Consider the following 18,042-nt stretch of genomic DNA (forward strand, 5'->3'; position numbering starts at 1 on the left):
CTCTCTTCTTTAGTTTTCTCACTTGGAAAATGGAGATAATGATAGTAACTACCTCATAGGATTTTTTGTGGGGGTTCAAATTAGAGTATTGTATAATGTATTGTATTATATATTATATATTCCCTCCTTTTCTCTACATACACACAATATCTAAATCTTTTTTGCAAGCCTTAAAGTGCTATATTAGTATTAGCTGTTATTCATATTATGACAGACTATTATATAATACTAACTATAATAATAATGACAAGGGAGGCCACATGGGATAATGGCAAGAATACCAGAAGATGTGAGCATCCAGTCCTAGCTCTGGTATTTATTACCTGTGTGATCTGGGCCAAGCCACCTCACCTTTCCAGATCTGAGAAATGAGGGAATTAGACCTATGCAACGAGATGCAGCATGACAGTGGGGGAGAGACAGCCAGGAAGCCCTGGGTTCAAGGCCTGCATCTGATACATACTAAATATATTACTTCGAAGCAAGTCATGTAACTTCTCAGGGTTCTGGGTTCTGATCCTAGAATGTAGACAACCTTCCAAGACTATGTATAAATGACAGACTTACACTGGGAGTGTCCTTACCAGAGAGTTAGATACAATGAAACCATCGCTCCAGTTGAATGTGTGTGTGTGTGTCTGTCTGTCTGTTTGCCTGTCTGCCTGCCTGCCTACCTACCTGCCTGTCTGTCTCAGTAAGAATTCTTCTGGCTTTAATCCTATGATTTTTCACCAGCCTCAATAGGGTTGCTTTAAGGAAATTTCTCTTTAAACTTTTAGGCCTATTAGAAATGTGAGCTTTTTTTTTAACTTAATTTTTAAAATGCCCTCATTTTTGAGAATATATATACACATACATATATATATATATATATGTATATTATATATATAATTTGCACTTTCTCTCTCTCTGTCTCTGTCTCTATCTGTCCTAGGTATACAGTCAGCTGAACTCTCTTCACCTTGGCTTTTAGCAGACAGCTTCCCTCCCTATCCTGCTATTTAAGCAGCTGCTAATGGTCTAATGGTCACTCCCTTTAGCAGCTGCTTAAGCAGCAGGGCAGAAGAATCTTTGACTATTGAGAGCAGCCTGGGGATGAAGGTTGACCTATGAGAGGGTATGGGTCACAATCTGAATTTTTAATGGAAATTAGTTCATTCTCTACAGCTGATGCATGCGTGCGTGTGTATGTGTGTGTGTGTGTGTGTGTGTGTGTGTGAGAGAGAGAGACAGAGAGACAGAGACAGAGAGACACACACATACACAGAGGCACAGAAAGACAGTGATTTGGGGCAGTGGGCGGGAGAATTGTGATAAGCTTTTAATGAGAGCAAGTGGCAAGAAGAGGGGTCAGGGATCCCAACAACTTCAACATTTTGAGTTGTTTAGAGGATGGATGTGAAGCATCTTAGAACAAGGCCAGTATCTTAGAGTAATAAGGCCTATCAAGGACCAAAACCTGACAGCCATATTTGTGGTACCCTCAGAATCTGCCAACGTGGAGTGCTGGCATTCTAATCTGGGCTTTGCCACTGACTTGTAAGGAGGGTGACCTTAGGCAAATCATTCAACCTCTTTCTGCCTCCCTATAAAATGAGTATAATAATAAGTCATCTGCCTCCACAAGGGTGGGGTGATACCTAATTAATGTTTGTTGGGTACTTTAAGCTCCTTGGATGAGAGGCTACATGGAAGTGTAAGGTGTTATTATTTTTAATTTGTTTACCTCATTGAATACTCATTGTGAGGTCTCTTGGTTTGAGTGGCCATTTGTGGAACCAAGTTCTGTTTCTAAAGAAAATTCAATGATTTTCAGTCAGCTTCTCCTATGATACTTTTGACAATTTGTCACTGAATCCTAAGTCCTAACTAAAATTTCATTTTCTATTCATAGTCTTCCCTGATCCCTCCTAATTCCACTGTTTTCTTCTTTTCATTATTCCCTATATATCATATATATATATATATATATGTATAAAATTTTATAACCTTTTGGTTCACTGGTCATAACATTTTGAGACAAGTTTACTTGTTTGTTTGGATTTTCCCATATGCTGAGTCAGTGGTCAAGGAGTACCTTTACTTGTGCTGGTTTGGTGATGGCAGCAAGGGAGGGTAACTCCACTAGACCAGGAGTGGCTCTTTCCAGAATGAATAAGCTTTCTTTTGCAGATTGGGAAAAGTAAGGAAAGTACCAGTTCTGCTGAAAATGAGTTGTCCCACTCTACCATTGTCCTTTGAATAATAATTTTCATTTCTTTGCCCTCTTCTGCTTCTTTATTTTCATTTGTTCTGTTTTGTAGGAATATAAAGCATTAAGATGGAGAGCCAGGCCTAGAGGCAGGAAATCCTGGGTTCAAATATAGCCTCAGATACTTCCTAGTTGTGTTTCCCAGGGCAAGTCACTTAACCCACATTATCTAACTCTAACTCTTATCACTCTTCTGCCTTATTGCCAGATACTTAGTAGTGACTCTAAGACAGAAGGTAAGGGTTTAAAAAAAATAAATAAAAAAGCCTTAAGGCCTCATTTCTCAAAATTAGGGATTAACATTAAGACCATCAAAGGCATTATCAGGATACTAGGTCACAATTTGATTTGAGTCACCCCTGTTTTCAGACAGTGAAGAGGCACTGCAGTCTTCATTCATGAGAATGGCAGAAACAATAGTTTAGAAAAACAGAACAACATTTTACTTCTGCTATTAACAGAAGTTCTTAGTCTTAGGGCCAAAGTCTCTCCAAATTTTGGTGTCGGCCTTAAAGGGCAAAGATCCCTACCAGGCGAAATGGTCCTGGAAACCCTCATCCAGCCCTACACAGTCTCCTATCAATAGAGCAAGTGAGGGCTGAGCCAGTGACTCTGCCTGCGTGTTGAATGGAGTGCTGGATAGAAACCATGCTGTAGGAATGACCAGCATCAGAATAAAGGTTTCCAGGCAAACCAGCAACACAAATAAAGCCATGCCTTTGCTCACTGATTTGAAGGAACCCTGCTGGAGGATGCTTGGGCCAGAGTGTGAAAGCAGACTTTTAGCACTTAGTGGCAGGTGAAAAGATGATGTCATTAATGAAGTCACCATCTCATGGTGATCAAGAAGGGTCTGTGCTATAGATGTGAGTTTCTCCTGTCTGCTCCGTGTAATGGGATCATGGCTGTCCCTATCCAAGTCAGTTTTTCCATGCTGGAAAGCAGGAAAAAGCCCTCTTTTAAAAACTGGCTTTATAATAGTTGGAAAATAAGAATGTCATCTATCTGCTTAAAGGCTTTCTGAGTTATAACAGAAGGCATGTACTATGCAACAACTATAGCAGAGATCAAATGTGCAAAAAGGATATTAGCTTGATCTCTGCTATAGCTCTTATTTTTTATATCTCAAGGCATTTTTGGAAAAAGAAAATAAAAACCTTACCTTTCATCTTAGAATCAATACTTAATATTGGTTCCAAGGCAGAAGACCGTAAGGGCTAGGCAATGGGGGTTAAGTGACTTGTTCAGGGTCACACAGATAGGAAGTGTCTGAGGTCAGATCCCATCTCCAGGTCTGATGCTCTATCCACTGAACCACCTAGCTCCCTTTCAAGGCATTTTTTGAGCAAGGTTTTACTATCATGGTTGAAAGTACATTCTACCAGGGCAGCTAGGTAGCATAGCCCTTACTGCTCTTCTATCATAGAACCAATACATAGTATTGATTCTAATGTGGAAGGTAAAGGTTTTTTTTTTTAATTGATACTAAGACAGAAGGTAAGCATTTTGAGAGCAAGAACATGCTATGTCTTCTTTATGTAGAATTTAGTTCAAAATAAAATTTACATATAGCCCTTAAGCCAGCTAAATCTGTTAATAATTTAGAAGTCTACATATTAATTCCTAAACCTTATTTTAAGGGGGAAGCTGGGTGACTCAGTGGATAGAGAGCAAGGCCTAGAGATGGGAGATCCTGAGTTCAAACCTGGCCTTAGTCACCTCCTTGCTGTGTGACCCTGGGCAAGTCACTTAACCCATCCCCCAACTGACCCCCAATGCCTAGCCCTTACTATTCTTCTGCCTTAGAACCAATACACAGTATTGATTCTAAGATGGAAGGTGAGGGTTTAAAAAAAATTTTTTTTTAGACTTTTGGTCATTGTATGGGGTAGAAGGCAGTTTAGTCCATTTAACTTTATACTCATCTGAAACAAAGGGAGAAAATGCATGAAGGAAGGAGGTGGGGTGATGAAGCAGCACTGAGTGCAAGTTAAAGGCAAAGTATACACATTCCATTTATTTGATGGGGCTCTGGGGGGTGAGGTAGGCAAGTGAATGAATAGTGGTATAGCAAACAAGGAGAAACTGAATATTAAAAGTAGTAAATACTAAAGTTCAAATTCACTTATACTTGTATAGAGCTTTCAATAGCTTTCCTTCCCCTTGTAATCTTTGTGTCATGGGCTAGTGTTTCAGGAGAAACAGTGATGGCTTATTTCATCATAGTCTACAGTCATCAATTCAAATCAGGCAACTTTTATTAAAGAATATCCTTGGCCAATGCACTGTTATCTAGTAGGTTCTGGAGAAAACATAGGGATGACATCTAACAGTCCCTGCCCTGGAAGAGTCTAAATTCTAATGGGGACTGGGAAAAAGGGAACACTAAGAACCCTATATAAAGTGCTATCTGAATGAGAGCTGCTCTCACCCACATCAGTAGGACACCAGGTAGAATATGATGGTGGTCAAAGAGGAGATCCCTTCAAAATAAGAGGAAAAATTGAGAATGCAGAAATGAACTTCAGTTGGTGGAATAAGGGAAGGTTTGTGCAGAGGATGACTCTTCAACCTGACCTTGGAGGAAGAGCAGAATTTCAAGTTAGAAATGAGGAAGGAGTAACTTTCCAGACAGGGGAAATTGATGTAGGCAAATGTGCAGAAGAAACTGAGGACCTGTCCTGCTTGGCAACAGTATATTGATGGGGAGTAAAGAGCTTCTATAATAAGTCTGGAAAGGTGGATTGGTAACAGATTGTGGAGAACCTTAAATATCAAGCTAAGGAGTTTTATTTTATCCCAGAGAAGCAATGTGGAATCTCTAAAGGCCTCTGAGCAAGGCTATGACATAGTTAGACTTGTGCAGCATTAGGAAGTACTTTGGTAGCTACATGAAGAATGGGTTGGAGAAGAAAGATTGAAGGTAGGGAGACCAGTGAGAAAACTGCTGTAATAGTCCAGATGAGAGGTCGTAAGGGCCTGTGTAGAGCCCTGAGAGACTAGACAGATATGAGAGTTTCCCAGTGTGGAACTGATAATAATATGATTGTGATGGAATACTGCTGTGCCATAAGAAATGATCGGCAAGTTAATTAAACAAAAAATATGGAAAGACCTACATGAAATTATGAAGAGTGAAACAAGCAAAACCCAGAGAGACAGTAGACATAGCAACAGAAATATTGTTTGAAGAATAACTTGTGCATGTCTACCTCCAGGGACAGAACTGATATTTATTTTGTCAAATGACGCCTTCTCTAGTGAGAGGAGAGAGGGAGATATCTGGGAACTTTAATGTAACAAACAAACAAAAATTTAAAAATAAAAACATTTCATAGTGTATGCTAAGCACTAGTCTAAGTACTTTATTATTATAACATAATAATATATAACATGTAATTATAATATAACATATAATATAATATGACATATAATAAAATATTATCTCATTTGATCCTCATTACAACTCTGGCAGATAGAGGCTACTATTATTCCCATTTTATAGCTGAGGATAATGACTCAAACGTAGGTTAAATAATTTATGTGAGGCTGAATTTGAACTAGAGTTTTCTTGACTCCCAGCCCAGTATTCACTATACCATCTAGCTACCTATATTTCTTTTTGAATGTGGGAGATGAAAGAATTAGAAAAATCAAGGATGGCTACAGTGTTGAGTATCAAGGCTCAAATGATGAAATCATAGCCTTTTTAGGGAGCAACACAGAAGGGTAGAGATCAGATTTGAACATGCCCCCAACATACTTATATAGAGGTTGGAGAAGAAATTTGAAATAAAAAATGTGGAAGAAGAAACAATCATAGGCAGAAGGAGAACCAAGAGATATCTAAGTCTTGGAAGCCACGAAAGAGGAAAATACCAATGAGGTTATCAGTGTCAAATGCTACAAAGAAGGTCAAAAAGGAGTGAGAGAAGGCTTAGAGGTTGAACTAAAATTAAGCAGTTGTTGGTAACCCTTTAAGAGAACAATTTTATTAACTGGTAAAGTGGGAATTGGATTGCAGGGGTTGAGTAGTGAGTGAGTGAGTATGGTTGAGGCAGAGAGTAGAGAGTGTACTTCTTCTTTTTTTTTTTTAATCCTTACCTTCCATCTTAGAATCAATACTATGTATTGGTTCTAAGTCAAGTCGCATTTGAACCCAGGTTGGGATTTGAACCCAATTCGAGGCCTGACTCTTTATCCAGAGCCCCCTAGCTGTCCCACTTTCATTCAATAAAAAGGAGCAAATAGTTTGAAGAGGTATCAAGGCAAAGAAAAAAGGATTTTTGTTTGTTTTTAAGCTACTGAGACCTGAGTAAATGGAGGGAAAAGCTAAAAGAGGGAGAGATTGAAGAGAGAGAATGATAGATGAAAATGGAGTAGCTTGCAATTAGGGACTTTTTTGAACAATTTGGCTTTGGCAAGGAAGAGAGCTGGCCACGTCATTCTCTGGATGATCACAGGAGCATAGATTTAGGGTTAAAAGAGATCTTAGGAACATAGACTTAGGGGTAAAAAAGATCTTAGAAGACAACTAGTCTAACCCTTCTTGTTTTACAGATGAGGAAACTGAGAATCGAAGAAATTAAATGATTTGCCTAACATCACAAGTAATAAGTGGCAGAACCCAAGATCTGAACTTAGGTTCTCTGGCTCTTTGAAAGCCTATAGTGCATTTAAAAGTAATTGTCCACAGCTATGATGGAGCTTATGGAGATGGCTTTAGTCTTCTCAGTCAAGTGAACAGAGGGATCATCACTTAGAGGATAGTAGAGGTAGACTTGTCATCCCAAGAAAGGAAGGAAGGAAAGAAGGAAGAAGGAAAAAGATAATGTGTTGTTACACTGCAAGATAGTATTATAAAAAGAACGTATCACTTTATTCCAATTCTTTTTTTTTTTAACCTTTACCTTCTGACTTGGAATTAGTACTAAGTATCAATTCTAAGGTAGAAGAGTGGTAAGAACCAGGTAAGTGAGTTACCCAGGGTCACAAACTTAGGAAGTATCTGAAGACAGATTTGAACCCAGAACCTCCTGTCTCAGGCCTCACTCTGTATCCACTGAGCTACTTATCTGCCCCTGCTTTTATAGGTAGGTGCTATTGTTATCCTTATTTTCAGATGAGAAAACTGAGGCTACAAGCAATAAAGTGACTTGTTTAGGGTCACATAGCTGTCTAGTAAGTGTCTGAGGCAGGATTTGAATTTGTCTTCCTGATTCCAAGTCCAATAATCTATAGAAGGGGAGTAGATGAAATAATCTTATTCAGGGATGGGCAAACAACAGCTTGAGGCCCAAAGGCAATTCTCTGCCTCTTTTTGCTTCCAACAAAAGAATGGTTTTAAATGTAAAAACCATGCCAGCCCTAGAATTCTAATGTATTTTTCTCCTAGATATGATTAATTGTAGTAAATTTTGTTGGCTGTGTTAAATCAATCCTAGTCTCACGTAAGCTTTCCACTCTTAAGGGGGAAAGAAGTTGTGATTCATAGTTCTTTGCAAAAACTAGATGCTTAATTGTTTAGTCTGAACTAAGCAGAGGATGGACTCCAAATCAGTCTTCCTTTATATATCCAGGGCCTAGAAAGTACCTAGCACCCTGCAAGTGCCTAAAATGCTTGGTGATTGACTCGGGCACCAAGTATTTATTAAGGGTCCTTGAAGTGACTAGGACTATGCTAGGCCAGAAGAGGAGCTATTGTAAATAAAATACTTTGCAAATTAAGTTTTTCAGACATTTTTATGGAACGAACATAATCTAATAAACTCCAAAATCGTTTCAAACAAGTGTCTTGGAATAAGCAAGAATACAAGTCACCATTAAAGTTTTGTTTACTTTTGTAATCATGGGTGGAGGCTTCAGTCTCAATTAACATACATCACTAAAACAGCTTCTTTGGAAAGGCTGATAAGTTGTTACTTTCCTACAGCTTCCTAATATAGAATGCTTACTTGTGCTGATTTCCATCTTGTATACAATGCCTTCAGTATAATGATATATGACTCATTAAATTTCTAAATTGTTTTAGTCTAATGTTATTCTGCTTTTCCCATTTCCAAACTGTGGAATAATGAGATTGAAACTCTACTCACCTGGTTCCTTGGCTCATACACTGAGAGCAGGAAAAGGCCCCTTAGTTTATCTTATCCACACTCCCTTTATTTTACAGATTTGACAGAACTGAGACTTGAGAGATGAAGCTTGTATTCACTTATACAAGTTGTAGCAGAGTTTCCATCTAAAAAGACTTAGTCTCATGCGGTTTCTGTTGAACTCCTTGCTTATACTCCTTTATAAAATAAATAATCATAATGATTCTTGAGTAACCAAAGTTTGTGGAGTTTGCCTGGTCAATTAATTAGTCAGCTGTTTGCTGATCAGTTGGGCAGAGAGCACTCCTTGGTCGTTCAGGACATGGTTTACTGAATACTTTTTTCCCCTGGTTCTTTGTTCTTTGACTTCTGAGGTCTCCTTTTTGGGGGTTTCAAGGTTTAGGTCAGCTCAGACTGACTTCCTAGGAAATTCACTGGGGTCTTGCTGAGAACAGACAGAAGCTTTAGTAACAGCTGTTGTGGCATCGTGAGTCTGCCATCTTTGGCTGGTTATGATGATGGTCAAATCTCATAGACAGAACATATTACTGAGTTGGTGGTTCCTTGGGAAGGGTGAACTAGCAAGGTTATTTTTACTTTTCACATTTGGTCCAGTAGAAACAGTTGTTTCCCTAGATTTCTCTAGGTTAATTTAAAAAATGAAAAACACTTGGACACTCTCACTTTGGAATGTGTGGGTGAGAAGGGAGTAATGGGGTGCATATACAAAGTGAATGCACATGACACTTGACTTATTTCACTGTGTTCCCGTCTCTGTTATTGAACTTTTGTTTTTGTTTTTATATGTAGACTCCTCAGCACAGGCTGATTTACTCCTCTGGGACTGAACTTTGCCTTCATCAGTCCCAGATTTTGGCAATTCAGATTAAGGAAACATGATTCCTCCTACCAGTTAAAATTCTACCTTTTCCTCTCCTAGGCTGCCTTCTTGTTTGGCTTGTTCCCAAAGTGAAGTCATATAATCCTATGCTTGTGATCAAGCTTTCACAAATGCAGTCTAATGACTTTGTCGGGGGATCAAATAGGACAAGGAAATGGGCAGAATAAAAGCCGTGGCTTGAATGTCAAGGAATTCTGGGAGTCAGCAAACAGGGAAGAATCATATTAAAGAGTGGTTAAAAAAATTTTTTTTTGTTCTGATATGCAGAATGGACCAGATTCTTTCAGTGGATTAATTACTCCCTTGAGGTAAGGCAGGCATTTGGGGAAGCTACATTAACTCTCTTAGGCCACAAGGGTACTGTTTAGTGGTCTGCCGGTGTAATTAAATGACCATTTAGCCAATTACTGCTTGAGTGTACCACATGGTACTCGTGTGGCCTGAGAGAGTAAATGCAGCTTCCAGAAGTGCTTAGCTTTTCCCCTTGGGAAGAGTTTTACACACTTGGATATACATATTTGAAACTGGCCCTGCGGTATCCCCACTGTCAGTGATACCGTCATTCTGCTGGTAGTGGTCCACGTATATAGCCTTTGTATAATGCAAGTATCTTAAACATGAATTATGAAACTGGTCTAATCAATTTTTCCTTTCTAGCCTAAACACAAATATGCCTACTGGCATAAATAACTGATGTAATTTACCATCTTCTCCTGTTAGCCTTCAGAAGTGCTTGTGACCCAGTGCTCACTGCTAAATTTAACATTTACATTCTTTTTAAGAACCTTTCTCTGCCATACCATGGAACTTTTTGTGCTAAAAGGCAAATGTAAAATTGGACATCGGAGCTACTGCTTTTGGAGCTCAGAGCTATTACTAGGATGTTATGCCTACTTTGTCCTGGACACTGCAGAAGGGGAATTTATTTCTCCCCTGCAAGAGATCTAGAGACCACCATCCTTGCTTCTTGCAAGACAGCCAAATCATTTCCCTGTGGGGGTTGGGAGAAGGTAGGTCCTTGGAAAGGCAGAAAGAGCATAGCAGTGGGCTAGTAGAGGAGAAGATGAGAGGCTTCCCCTTTTTCTAGCACAGTTGTACCAACTGAAAGCTGACTTGAGTCTACCTACCTTTACCCCCAACCCACTTCCAAAATTAATTTAGTGTAGGTTCAAGAATTCCTAGCTGTGGCTCTAACTGAAGTCTGAAATTATGTCAGTCCTACAGAAAGGTGGGTTCAGGTCCATGACTTTAGACATACTATGAGAGCTGCTAACCCATAACTCCTCTGGAGGTTTTTGGTTCTGTGTTTTTGGTTTTCTTTGGGGGTTTTTCCTCACATGGTCCACCTGCAGGGAATCCAACAATAAGGCAGGGGAGCTCCTTCTTAGCCCATCCAGCTGTTAAGATTGGTAGATTTTAGGGCCTCTCACTTAAGATCAATTTTTGCATCTCTAGGTAGATAGAAGTCCTTTTCTAAGTGCATCTCCATTAATGATCTGTCTGCTTCAGGCTCAGAATAACTGCCCGGTTGCTAATTTAATTTCCTACCAACAACTCTTCAGGAAACCTAGACTGGAAATTGTGAAGGATGACTGATTTAACATTGTCTCTTAGAATATCAAACACTAAATTGAATACCTGTCTCAGATGTATGTTTTAGATGCTAAAGAGTGCCACCTTTTCTTGAACTAAGTTAGCTCTGTCTCTTCAGAAACAATTCCTTCCTTTTCTCTTCAGGAAGCCAATAAACTTGACATCCTTCATCGAAAGATATACTCTAAGATTTCATGGTTTAAAAAATAATAATAAAAGGATAGAGACACCAGGCACAAACTAGCAGCAATAATGGCCCTTAGCCTGCCAGAAGCCGCCTTTCATGATCACCATACTAGCTCCCAAAGAAACAGTAGCTGTTAAGATTAACAACTGTGGCATGAAGAGGAGAACAGGTTAATAGCCTTCAGATCAAAGCTACCGTATAGTCGCCCTTCAACAAACTTAATGACAGCCCATTAGACCAAGATAGTTTGTGTGTGTGTGTGTCTATAGACACATGTGTGTGTGTGTGTGTGTGTGTGTGTGTGAGGGGAAGAGCGGGTTGAAAGAATCAGTTCCTTTCTGTTCAGCCCATTGGGTAGAAGACATTTGCAACTGAGTTTTAGCGAGCCAAAGTATAAGCTCAGTCACAAAGTGGTTTGGGGGTGGAGGGGGACACTCACCCAATAAATGCCCCCCCGGGGCTCTACTTGATCGCAGACCAACGGCACATGCTGGCTTCCATTTCAGTCCAAGCTGGCTGCAGTGTCTTTGCCTCTCCACAGAGGTGATCGCAGCTCACCCCAAAGTACGCCTGCTGAGTGGAGCCCAATGCCCTGAGGTTTGTTAGGCAGGCTGAACTCTGTCTGTGTACACACGTGACTCCCCCTTTCCCCTCCCTTACACTCCTACCCTTAATCCTCTAAGCCTTAGCTGTCTGCTTTCATTGGCTGAATGTATTACAAAAACAAGCCCTCAGTTGTGATATCTCTAAGTGATTAAGACTGGGGGGGGGGGGGGGAGTCCGAGGGGGCATTAATCTTGGGGCCTGATCATTGCCCTGAGGCTGCTAGCCCGCGTGGCCATTTCGGGACATTTTTGCTAGATCTGTATTTTTTTAAAGCACCCATTTGTTTCTCTGGCTGAAATGAATGGTGTTATTGTGTTAGGGGGAGCTGTAAAAGTTAAGTAAGACAAAATGACTACCTATATGCAGACAGGATGGTAGCTGAAAATGAAGAAAATTAATTTCCCATGGTCTTTATATTGAATGGAGCACTTTATCACCCCGGCATCTGAAACGTCTCAGAAAGCCATGGACATCACTTGGATGGGGGTGGGGGGTAGGGAGTGGGGGCTGCTTTTTAATCCTCTTCAGCCCTAGCCTACATTAAAAAAATTCAAGTCAGCCAGTTGGTTCTGTTGCTTTCCAGACCTGCTTCCTTCCCCCCCCCCCCCTCCCCTTAGATAATTCTTCTTATTTCAGGGATTCAGATCACATTTTAGTGAGCCTTCCTTTTAGATCAGGAAGATTGAATGGTTCCATATTACAGTTCTTTTTTCCCAAGTGGAAATAAGTCCCTGAATTTGTGCCTTCCATATCCACCACTTTCTTCCCCCACACCAGGATTTGCTTGCTATTTTGGGAGCCATCCTTAGCTTTCTTTTGTTTAAAGATCGCCTTTGCCAGCTGATTCTGCAATGTGAAAACTGGTTTCTAATTGTGTTACTATTGTGATAATGAGATGTTTGAAAAAGGTTAAAAGAATGGGTCTCCTTCCTCCCCAGGACCTCTTTGCTCCATTCGAGTTCAGCAGCTAAAAACATTTCTGTGTCCTACTGCAGAATTATAAAGAATGCAAACTCATTTGGGAGTCAAATATTGTGATCAAAGATAACTAACTTATTAATTACATATTTTGCAAAGTCTCTCTCTTTGTTTATTTTAAATGCATACATGAAAATCATCAGATGTTTGGGGCAAAATTCAGATGTGAAAAGAACACTGGATGGGAAGTCAGAGGGCCTGGGTTTGAAACCTGATTTTGCTCCTTACTAGCCGAGTAGCCCTAGTGAGCTTTAGTTTTTCTCATCTATAAAGTGAAGCAGCAGAGGGGTTTGGTCCTTCCTGCCTAAAATGTATCATAATCCCATGATCCTAAAAGGAATGTAAATATGCTAAATATTTTTTCAAACCCAGCTCTCATAGTTTTTTTATTTTTTCAATTGCAGGACATTGTTTTGCATATTTACCATAGGATTTTTAAGGTGAGGAGAAAGTTTAAAAATCATAGGACCATAGATTTAAAGTTAGAATCATTGACTTCAAGACCCTCCCCCATTTTACAGTTGAAGAAACTGAGACCCAGAGAAAAAGATACAAAGTCAGTAGCAAATCTGGAGTGAGAACATCCCCCTCCTGGCTCTCAGATCAGTGTTCTTAACTCTTCACCACATAACCACGTCTGCCCTCCTTCCCCAACACATTGAAGATGCCATCTATGACGCCAATAATAGAGTTTGGAGTCAGGATGGAACTTCTCAGGGGAATCAAGTTCTCCTTAGGAGCAAGTTATTTGTTATAAAAATTTCTAGAGCACCCTTAGTCAGTTTATAAAAACATTACCTACTTACTCTGTGGTCGGCACTTTTGCATAGTGCTGCCTTAGCAAACTTAAAATATTTTTTCTACATATCATCTCTTAGCATGAAAATGTTAGCCGCATTCTTCCCCTCTTCCTCTCCCCCCGACATTTGTATCTTCAGTACCTAGGTGTGGCTGGCACCTGACAGGTAAGTGCTTAATAAGTGTTTGTTGTTGGGGCAGCTAAATGGCTCAGTGGAGGGAGAAAGACAGGAAGTCCTGGGTTCAAATTTGCCTAGCTGTGTGACCCTGAGCAAGTCACTTAACCCTAATTGCCTAGCCCTTACCGCTCTTGTGCCTTGGAACTGATAGTATCGATTCTAAGATAAAAGGTAATGATTTTTAAAAAGTGTTTGTTGTCTCTGTGGTTGTTAACTTGGGAGCAAGATTACTTTGTGAGCACGCACACACCACAGCAGTGCCCTGTATTTGACACACCAGAGGCAATTTTTTATTCCAATCAGCAGTCCCATAGAGTAGGGAGGATGTGATATACAAGCTGCTTTGGGCTCAGGGTCACTGGCTTCATGACCCTCCGACTATAAGGGCTGAAGTCTGATACAAACTACACCTGTGTGTGAAGTTTCCCTGAGAGATCATTTTATAAGTGAACTCCATTCCAGGGTTTGGAGTCTGCATAGACTTTCTAGTATTATTTCTGTGCAGCTAACAGCCTCATGGTAATTTGTCTAGCATTGTGTTTTCATGGAACCAAGTGATGTTAGTCAGAATTATACTTGATTTTCCTATATTTCAGATTCTTTAGTATCATGCTGTACCATACATTATATAATAGATATATCTCTGGTAAGGTGTATGTAAACTGGCTTTTCTAGATATTGAATTCATTCTCTCTCTCTCTCTCTCTCTCTCTCTCTCTCTCTCTCTCTCTATATATATATATATATATATATATATATATATATATATATAATCTTTTTAAACTTTTAAAAAATAACTCTTCTGTCCTACAGTTGGCATCTAAAGCAGAAGAGTAATAAGAGTTAGGCAGTTGGGGTGAAGTGACTTGCCCAGGGTCACACAGCTAGGAAGTGTCTGAGGCCAGATTTCAACCCAGGACCTACCAAGTCCAGGCCTGATTCTCTATCCACTGTGCTATCTAGCTGCCCACTAGGGTATATTTGGGAGTATATTAAATGAACCCCTAAACCCTCACTATATATAAAGGACCATGCAATGAATCATTTTCTGATGTGAATAATCATCTGCTTCCCCCCCCCCCTTTTTTTAAGTTGTTTGACTCCTAAAGGAAATTTGTTTATATTGTTGTTAATTTTCTACCAACACTCCTCTTTCATCTCTTCCTGCACCTGGGCACTTTTAAGATATTCAGAACCTTGATTTGATAACTTGAATTTTCAGTGCCCTATCTGGCTAGCCCACCAGTGCCACCAGTAGGAGAAAGAGAGGATGAAATGAGTTGGAATCCCCCACCAGGGAGAGATTGGGTGTTGAACTTGGAAAAGACTGTGTAATCTCAGAATGCTTGGAAAGGCTTAAGAACCAGAGACCATCACTGTTTTTTGTCTCCCCATAGCATTTCTTTGTAGTTCCATTTACTATTCAGTTTTAGAGTTCAGAGGGCAGGGTTTTAACAGATTTATGTTGTGGGTCAAGTAATAGAGATATTGAAGGTTTATTAATCACACATTAGGGGCAGTTAGGTAGCACAATGGATAGAGCAGTAGGCCTGAAGTCAGAAGGATCTGGGTTCAAATCTGCCTTCAGCCACTTTATAACTGGGTGACCCTGGGTAAGATTGCTTAGCCCTGGATGCTCTTCTGTCTTCTAATTGACACTAATTTTTAAAAATTAGTATATTGTAAAACAAATCTCACCATCATGTCCTTATCTCTGCCCCATATAGGTGTTTAAAATGTTTAAATGAGGTTAGAAGAAGCTAGGGTCCTTTCCAATTCAAGTTCTGTGACCCTAAGAATCTGGAAAGAGGCAAGAAAGGGAGGTGTGTTATCACAGGTGGCTTAAAGTCAGCATTCAGGGGAGCATGAAGGGTGGGAGTAAACCTCTTTGGATGGCGTATATTCATAGATTTATTTATGATGTGCTTGTGTATATCATCAGATCCTCTTTAATTCCCTCGAGCTTCCCTTACTCCCCAGAGCCGACCCCTTGAGATTGCCCTTCCTGACTCAATTGGATGAGAGAGTCATCAAATTTGCTAGGTTCTCACTCTGATGTATAAACAGGCCTGGGTTGCCTAAATGCCACACTTCAGGCACTCTTACACAAAGTCATTCGATTGTTCTGGGCTCTGGATGCTAAGATGCTCTGAGAAGTTTTCAGAGTATTCAGTCAGAATTGGAGAAGGGACCATTCTCTTGTGAATGCTCAACCTAATCTATCTACAGACCAGATACAAAATAATGACAGTTCTCCTAGCTGCCATTTCTGATTTGGGGAAACTTGAGATGCCTCCTTAAACCAAGGCTGAGATTTAGTATCTTTCAAAGGAAACAAGAGAATTAGCATTAGGCCCCTTAAACAATTTTATCAGCATGAAAAGCCTTTCCCTTGGGGAGGCAAGTAAACAATAGAGGGAAAATAGCAAAACCGATCTGTGTATATATTAAATTGGGTTTTCAAAGACAACTTCCCTTCAGTCAAGGGGAAGATAAAGGTTTTATAGCTCTGAAATGTAAATAATGCTCCCCAAATAGGTAGGATTGTACCTGGCTAGATGTTCACTATTCCTGTACTTGCTGACTGTAATAAAATGGGGGAGTAGAGAGAGAAGTCTAATTGGTTTCCTGACTTAACTAGAGTCGTGAAAATCAGTCTAATTTGTACATTTTTTGCCAGTTCATTCTAGTGTCCAGTGCCTAAGAAGGTGAAGATAAGAATAAAAGCTACTGGTTCACTCGATAGAGCATTGGCTTGGAGTCAGGAAGATCTAAGTTCAAATTTGACCTCAGATACTCACTAGCTTTGTGAGCCTGCACAAGCCACTTAACCTCTGCCTCAGTTTTCTCATCTGTAAAATGGAGGTGATATTAGCATCTACCTTCCAGGGTTGCCATGACAATCAAATGAGGTAGGATCTATGAAGTGCTTAGCAGTGTCTGGCACACAGTAACTGCTAGGAAAATGTCAACTAGTTCTGTATTACAGACTGCCTGAGTGTTTGTCTAATAATCTTGTTCATGGTCTTCACTGTCCCTCCCCACAAGTTCTTCAGTCTCACTGTTGGTCAGGGCTCCTAATTAACCTGACGGGGAGTTATGGGTGCCTCAGGACCTTCTCATAAAGCCTGGCTGCTGTCACTGTAACAGCACCAGCCATTTAACTTGGGGGGGGGGCAGTTTATAGATGAGAAACACAAAAAGAAGTTCTCCCCCCAGTCCCCAAGAAATTGAAAGAAACCCTTCACCACATCTTCCTTGTTCCTTACTGAACTGGTGTTCGTTTCTCTGAGTTTCTGCTTTTTTCTGCAGTAGCTGCTGATAAACTTTCACCATGTTCCACACCCAGAGGACTAATGGCCAAGAAACTTGAGAGTATCTTTCTCTCCCACACTTAGCCCACATGGGGATTTATTTACATTTGATCTCTATTTGGGGGCATCATGGAGAAGGGATAAGGGAAGACAAGGAGGGGATATGGGTAAAACCCAAACAGCTTGCTCCTCTGTTCATGCTTCTTAGCTGAAAATGCCTCATTTGGTCTTCTCTCATTTTTGGCAATAGATATTTAATAAACTGCAGATTCCTGTTATCCTTTGGTCACATAGTTTGATTGATGGGGATAATGTTTAACTTATTTGTACATGTAGTTATATGGAAACAAATGCTTTTTTTTTTTTTTACATAAATGGTTATATTTATATGTGGCTAGTTCCCTAAATTTTGTTTAGATCACCAGTGCTTTCCAGTTGACTTATAAGGAAGTGTGTAGTACTCAGTAGGAGGGTAACCATTCTGTTCTCTTCCAGAAAACCCAGCTGGTTAACTAGAAGACGGAATGAATTGCTGATATGAATGTTGTGTTTAACGCTGAGATTTTTGTGTAAGACAGAATATGTGGATATGGCGATTATTTGTCTATAGGCTTGTATCTCTCTTTTAGCCCTTCCTTGCTCAAAATCCTACATTTCATACACTGTCTTCTTCCAAAGTCCTATAATATTTTATAGTCTGTACCACACACACACACAGAGCTAGCACAAAGGCAAAATGGCCCTGCCTAGAAGAACCTATGTTCTATGGAGCAAGGCAGTGGAGAGGACATGTATTAATAAATAAAGGAATAAACACACAGTAAATATAAGTTTTGTCAAGTATGTAGGTCTTAGTTTTTCTAAAAGAGTATAAGTTCTCTTAGGGTAGGGGTTGTATTTTCTGCTACTTTTGTATCCTGTCTGATACCCAACAGTTTTTCAAGTGAATATACATAATTCATGCTCAGTAAATAATAAGATTTGGATAGATTTATTTTACATACATTAATGAGTCTATTAAATACCAAATTGTTTGCATGAAAATAGCAAGAGAGAATTCACAACAGGGTTCACAACATACAGTTAAGCATGTTTTAGGGATCATCTCCTTAGAACGTAGGGCCTCTTGGTTATCTTCTT

At 39.8% G+C, this 18,042-nt stretch overlaps 2 protein-coding genes across 5 annotated transcripts in view; one reads left to right on the forward strand and one right to left on the reverse strand.

Annotated features, from left to right (window-relative positions):
- Window positions 1–18,042, forward strand: part of C7H7orf50 (chromosome 7 C7orf50 homolog) — a 388,436-nt gene that overhangs the window by 183,789 nt on the left and 186,605 nt on the right. The gene's annotated exons all lie outside the window — the stretch shown is intronic.
- Window positions 1–18,042, reverse strand: part of GPR146 (G protein-coupled receptor 146) — a 91,842-nt gene that overhangs the window by 16,558 nt on the left and 57,242 nt on the right. Inside the window, exon 1 of one of the 4 annotated variants that reach the window (XM_007498314.3) lies at window positions 11,467–11,730. The exons of the other annotated variants lie outside the window; for them this stretch is intronic. The gene's annotated coding sequence lies outside the window, so the exon portion shown is untranslated. Of the gene's footprint in view, window positions 1–11,466; window positions 11,731–18,042 lie in introns of those variants that run through there. 4 annotated transcript variants of the gene reach the window in all.

The sequence above is a fragment of the Monodelphis domestica genome, chromosome 7, assembly GCF_027887165.1.
Source record: "Monodelphis domestica isolate mMonDom1 chromosome 7, mMonDom1.pri, whole genome shotgun sequence".
NCBI lineage: Eukaryota > Metazoa > Chordata > Mammalia > Didelphimorphia > Didelphidae > Monodelphis > Monodelphis domestica.